Below are 6,930 nucleotides of genomic sequence, written 5' to 3' on the forward strand. Positions count from 1 at the left end.
GAGAGAGAGAGAGAGAGAGAGAGAGAGAGAGAGAGAGAGAGAGAGAGAGAAATGGAAGAGGCAGGCCATGACCACATGGAGAGAGGGGGAAGTAAAGGGGGAAGGGGAGAGAGGGTAGAGAGGAGCTACAGGCAAGGGATCAAGGGATCAAGAGAGCAAGAGAAAGAGGAGGGGGCAAATGACCCCTTTTATAGTGGGCAGGCCTAACTGGCTGTTGCCATGTAACTGTGGGGAGGAACATAATTGGCTGCTGCCAGATAACTATGGAGGTGGAGTTTAGACAGAATAATAACATTCCCTCATTTTAGTTTAATTAAAAAAGAAAAATTAGAAAGAGGTGATGGCAAAGCAGGAATAGGGTCGGCCTGATATCTGGCTACTTCCTGCTGGCATTGGGGATGACATGTCTCTAGGGGGAACCTAGAACAATGGGTGTGGGGGATGTTTGTCCCATCTTAGAAGAGTTGGCTGTTTCCAGTTGTCCAGGGTCTATGGAGCCATCTGAAGATAGGACAGAAGGAACAGGTCCAGTAGAAGCAGCTGTGTGTGTGTGTGTGTGTGTGTGTGTGTGTGTGTGTGTGTAGATTTGGAGCATCTGGAGGTTGCTTCTCTGGAGCTATTCTGAGTGTGACTGGACTTGACAAGATGCAGGAAATAAGATTAAGTACATTTGGGAGAAAGAAAATTTTTCTAAGATGTGCACTTGAAACCCAGAGGAGTCACACCATTTGGAATAGGTAGTAAGTGGGAACTTTAGGAAGATTTACTTATCTGGATGGCATCTATTTGGTCCATGAGAGGTAGATCTAAGTGGGTTTCCTGTAGCTTATAAGTTTATAAAACAGATAACAGCATAAGGTAACATGAGCAGTCTTTAAGATGAACCTTTGTTGGATTGTATAGTGAAATGTTGAAGGTTAAGAACTCGCGCAAGGGGCTGGTGGCTTGGGCAGGAGCTGTGGTGGCAGAGTCCCTGGAGCAGAGGCATGGGGATCCAGTGCAGACCACAGCAGCAGGTCTGGCCCCAGACAGTGGCGCGCCTGTCCTGGAGGCTTTTCTCGAGCAGCGAAGATTTCCCACATACACAAGAAAGTCCCAGGTTTCCAGGAGACAAGTGGAATACAAGAGATGAAAGTTTTATTGGTCATGCTGTAAAAGTTGGACCTAGATGTGCGCCCATGGCAAATGCCAGGAGGAGCTCCCTTATATTGGGAAGTGGGAAAGAGGAGGGGCTAGGCAGGGGAAAACTTAATTAGCTATGTCCCCACACCTTTAGATAATTCATTAATATGTAAATCTCAAGGCAGAGGCCTCTTAGTCATGCACTCTATCTGTATCTTACATGACTGACTGTACAGATGAAATGGATATGAGACTGCCTGTTAGGTCTCTGGGTTCTGGGGGTGTGGCCAAACCCAGGAGAATGTTTTATTGAAGTTAGGCATGTTTATAGGAACTCAGATAATATTAGGACAGAGTCATAGCAAGAAGAGGAATTATGAAGCATTTAATTGATGGCAACTGAGTTTAGATAATGAGATAACAGATAATATCTGTGAAATCTTAGCTGTCAATGTAGTCAGAAGTCTGAGAAAGAGTAAACAACAATCTACCAGTTTTATATTATTTTAAAAAATGACAGAGTCCACTAGCAAACATTTCCCATGGTCTCCATAGTCCCTTGCATGAAGTCAGTTTGGCTTCCAAGCACAGAAGGCACATGGCTTTTTCTCTGTGGAATGGATATGCCTGACATGAGAAATAACCTACCTTGGTTTAGCCAAGTCATGTGACTCAGAGCATCCAGTTTAGTCCACTGTGTTTGTTCGCATACAATCCAGGCTGTATCTTCTAGGACTCCAGTGTCCAAGTCTTCTGAAACCATCTTGGGTTAACTGTTAGAGGCTTTGGAAATTCTATCGGCCATAAACTTAAATATACTATTAGCAGACATCTGACAAGATTGAGAGCCATAAGGATTGGTTGTAACTGAATAGAATTTAATAGCAGTAGTAAAAATCTATTAAGACAGAATCTTTCCTATCTTGTCTTAAATGTCTTTGGCCGGTTGTGTAGGCAGAGAAAAGCACATTTTTGTATTAGCAAAGGAACATTTGACTAGGATTAGAATGAGAAAGCTGGCAACAGTGACATATGGTACAGCTAGCGGGTTGGTGCTGTGAGCCACAGGTGCCGCCTTAGGCGACAGTGAGGGACTTCCTTCTTTTTTATTATAATTTATTTTTTCTCAAATCATAATTCATTCACACAGGGGTTATAAACACAGAAAGGCAGGATGTGGGGAAGGGAATGGCACTGGAGTGTGGGTGATCAAGGGGAATACAGATATCATCAGAACCAGGTATCAGCTAGGTGAAGGTTCAGGGGACAAGTCACTATGATTCTGCCTATGACTTGCTTGTCCTTATCTAAGTTGGTATTGTCTGCCCAGGCTACCTATTTACAAGGTCTATGACTGCTCAGGCTTGTAAATTTCCACAAAAGCTGCCTGTTTACATTAGCTTATAGCCATCTGTTTCAATGTTTTTCCACTGAGACCCAAGACTTGGTGTTAGTATACATGTATGACAGGCCTATTGCTGATTTTAGGCCTATGGCTGATTTTAGGCCTTCAGTGTGTAAGCAGGGCTGCCCCTGACATCTCCTCCCTTCTCTAAGTATAGAAGGGCTGTGGCAATTCTAAACTTGTGAAGGCGGGGATAGTGGCCTGACCTCCAGTATTTGAAGGGGACCTTGTCATGGCTCCAGTCCCCCTGTTGTTATGGGACTTCCTTCTATCAGCCAGAAGTCACTGCTCAGTGTCTCTGGCAGCTGGAGTTTTACAGTGGACAAGGAAAATCCGGCATGTCCCATATTACAGCAACATTCATGTTAGTTGTTTTTGTGGCAGAATGCACTTCCAGCATTCACTTTACAGGTCCCAGGTAGAGAGGGAGAGAGAATGTCTCCCTCACGTGCTCATGCAGACAAGCCCTTTGAGCAGGTGGTTGAGCATGTTGAGAAGCAAGTCTCAGAGAGGGTCCCTGGCAAGGTGAAAGTAGACCCAGAGCAGAGCTAAGAACCACAGAGGGAAGGGAGCAAGCTGCGTTTCAAACCGCTGCTTTTCAGGCAAGCCGGTGGAACTAAATGGGTCCAGTCATCCCGCAAATGATGGAGGAGGTGAAGGGGGAGAAGTGTGCGAAAGGCTGACCCTTGGGGGAGACACACTGAGGACTACAGTTGGGAGCTGGTGATCCTGAGAGAGAACAGTCAATCCAGACTTGACCTGTGGTACTCAGCCATGAGAAACTGTCTCAAGAGGAGAGGGAAAATGTCTCATCCAAGGGGGCAGTCCTAGAACGAGGTTCAGGGAAAGACAGGGATAGCTTCTAGCTCAAGAAATTTTTCCTGGGACAATGTGGAAGGTTACTCTGGCCAGTGGGGGATGGGGAAGCTTACCAGTTCTAGGCTAGGCTAGTGAATGCTGGTCTGATGCAAACCTGCAGATGTCCACTAGAGTCTCAGCACGAACGAAATGATGGAAGGAAACCAAAGATGGAAGGGGAACAATGATAGAAGCGGATGTCTCAGCAGGCCAATGCTAAGGCAACTCTTCCCCCTGAGGGACCAGCCACATGATGGTACAGGTATAGCATGGTATAGAGTTTATTCAGGGCATGGGGAGGGGAGCCAGGAGGGTAGTAGAGGCAGAGGGAGAGAGAGAGAGAGAGAGAGAGAGAGAGACAGAGAGACAGAGAGACAGAGAGACAGAGAGACAGAGAGAAGTAGAAGAGACCGGCCATGACCACATAGAGAGAGGGGGAAGGAAAGGGGGGAGGGAAGAGGGGGTAAAGGGGAGCTACAGGCAAGGGATCAAGGGATCAAGAGAGCAAGAGAAAGAGAGGGGGCAAGCAGCCCCTTTTATAGTGGGTAGGCCTACCTGGCTGTTGCCAGGTAACTGTGGGGAGGAGCATAATTGGCTGCTGCCAGATAACTGTGGAGATTAGTGTCTTTGTCACACGAAGGTAATCTGGAGTCTATAGAAAGAGAAAAATAGACACCAATGAAACCACAAAACCACCTACTTCGAATCTTTCCTATCTGTAAGATGTGCTGGGGCATTCGAAAAAAATAAACCACCCTGTAAGAGTAGCCAACCAATCTTTGGTTTAACTGTAGGCCCAGAAGAAAAGAGGAAGCCCAGTCCTCACACTGCCTGGATAGCCAGAAACGCAAGACTGGATAGCCAGAGACCAAGAGTAGAACTAAACACAACTGGAAAAACAAAAGATAAAATTACTTTGAACGATATTCATATTCTGCTATATTTGTAGATTGGTATCTTATTCTGTCATCTTTAGTGTTCCTTCTTCCAGCAGCAGATGGGAACAGGTGCAGAGACCTATGGCCAGGATCTGTTTGTAAAGAGAGTATCCATCCAGTCTCCATTGGCTCCCTCCTAGTTGAGATTGGGTAACTCCATGAAGAGAGAGAAAAGGATTGTATTAGTCAGAGGCAATAAAGGTCACTAGGGGAACTTGGTCTACTAAATCAACTAAGCAGGGCTCATATGATCTCAAAGAGCTAAATTGGCAAGCCTGTTGCTTGCACAGGTCTGTTCAAGGGCCTCTGTGTAGATGTACATGGGGCTCTTAGCTTGGTATTTTTGAGGGACTCTTGAGAGTGATAGCATGTGTGTCTGTTTCTTTTGTCTGGTTTTATGAACCTTTTCTTCCTATTGAGTTTCCTTCTCCAGCCTCAAGATGAGGCTTTACCTTGTATTGTTTTATCCTGTTTTGTTGTATTGGTTCTTGTCTTCTGGGAGCCTCATCTTTTCTGAAGAGAAAATGGAGGAGGCATGGATCTGGAGAAGAGGGTGGTAGAGAGTGGGAAAAGTGTAAAGAGAACTATACTCAAATATATTGTAAGAGAGAAGAATCTATTTTCAATAGAAACAAAAAAAGAAAAAATAAAGCTTAAACTTCTGTTACTATTTTTTATTAACCAAACTCCATAAAGACACGAGTTTCAAAAGAGAACCAAAGTAGTATTTAGAAGGCTCCATCCAGGAATGTACATTCCACATTCTTTTCTATAAGTTAATATAAATGTGCTAAATTTACATCATTCCCCCCTCATTCCAACTACTTCTACATCTTATTTACCCACAAATTCATGGATTACTTTTTCTTTAAAAATCTCTCTCTCTGAGTGGGCACTGAATCTTGACTGGGCATGACAATGGAGCTGGCTCTGGATGCACGGGTGTGGATGAGCCAGCCCAGGGGCATGAGAACAGAAAAGCTGACCCTACCTCCAAATAATGATGGCATAGGGTAGCCCAGCTGGAGATATGCTGGAAAGCTCCCCCGGTGCTACAGATAAGAGAAAGCTGACAAGTGGGCTGACCAGCTCAGCTAGCAACCAGGCCTAGATCCAGGACTATGAATTGATCCATCCCAAAATCCGTACTATCTTCAAATGATGGAGATACATGAAAGGGCCAGTTCTGCAGTTTCAAAACTTCAGAATCTCTATGACACAGGGAAACTAGAGCGTAACAGGGAGGAATTCTGATGAAGATCCACTACTGATGGTGTCACAAAAGCCATGAATCTAGAAACAGACGCATGACTCATTGCAATAAACACCTGTAAGTGAAGAAGGTGGGTCATACAGTGACACACTACTTCAGCAATGAGATATTTTCCAGGCTTTGGTGATGGTGGTAATGATGGTGATGGTAGTTGTTGTTTCTTTGCGTGCGTCATTTGATGGGAGGAGGGTTGCAAGAGGGAAGGGAAATATGAGGGGACAGGTAGATGAATGGGACTGGGTTGCATAATATGAAACTCACAAAGAAATAATACAAAGTTTTTTTTGTTTTATTTTTTATTTGTTTAATTAATTATTTTATTAATTTATATTCCAAATGTTGCCTCCCTCCCAGTCCCCCCTCCCATAGTTCTTCAAACCATTCCCCCTCCCATTTGACTCTGAAAGGTGCTCCCCCTGAAACCCTGCAAAAATGCCCCTTCTAGAGAATCAAGTCTTTCCACGAATAGGCAGACAAGGCAGTCCTCTGTACATATGTGCCTGGGGCCTTGGATCAGCCCATGTATGATCTTTGGTTGGTGGCTTAGTCTCTGATAGTTCCCGTGAGTCCCAGTTAGTAAACACTGTTAATCTTCCTATAGGGTTGTCATTCCCTTCAGTTCTTTCAAACCTTCCCCTAATGCTTCCATAGGGCTTCCCCACCTCTGTCCAACGGTTGGTTGTATGTGCATCTGTCTCAGTCAGTTGCTGGTAGATCCTCTTAGAGAACAGCCATGCTAAGCTCCTGTCTGTAAACACAACATAGAATCAGTAATAGTGTCCTCACTATTTTGGTCATCACCCATGGGATGGACCAGACATCAGGTTGGTCACTGGACGACCTTTTATCTCTGCTCCATTTTTGTCCCTGCATTTGTTTTATACTGAAACAACCTTTTATCTCTGCTCCATTTTTGTCCCTGCATTTGTTTTATACTGAAACAACCTTTTATCTCTTCTCCATTTTTGTCCCTGCATTTGTTTTATACTGAAACAATTCTGGGTTAAAAATTATGAAGTTGGATCAATGACTGCATCCTTTCACTGGTGGCCCTGTCTTTGTATGGGAGGCTGTGTTTTCAGGTAACATCTCTCCACAATTGAACATTTCAGTGACTGACAACCCCATTGAGTTCTGGTAGCATCTCACATCCCAGGTCTTTGGGACTTTGTAGAGATTACCCCACCTTCCTACCCTATTATTCTCCTGGCCCACTGGGCTTCTCTCATGTCTGCTTCCATAACTGATCCTGTCCCCTTCCTCCCAGCACCTATTCAGTTATTCAGTTCTCTCTCTCTCTCTCTCTCTCTCTCTCTCTCTCTCTCTCTCTCTCT

This window comes from Grammomys surdaster, unplaced genomic scaffold, assembly GCF_004785775.1.
Source record: "Grammomys surdaster isolate TR1022 unplaced genomic scaffold, NIH_TR_1.0 63, whole genome shotgun sequence".
Lineage (NCBI taxonomy): Eukaryota > Metazoa > Chordata > Mammalia > Rodentia > Muridae > Grammomys > Grammomys surdaster.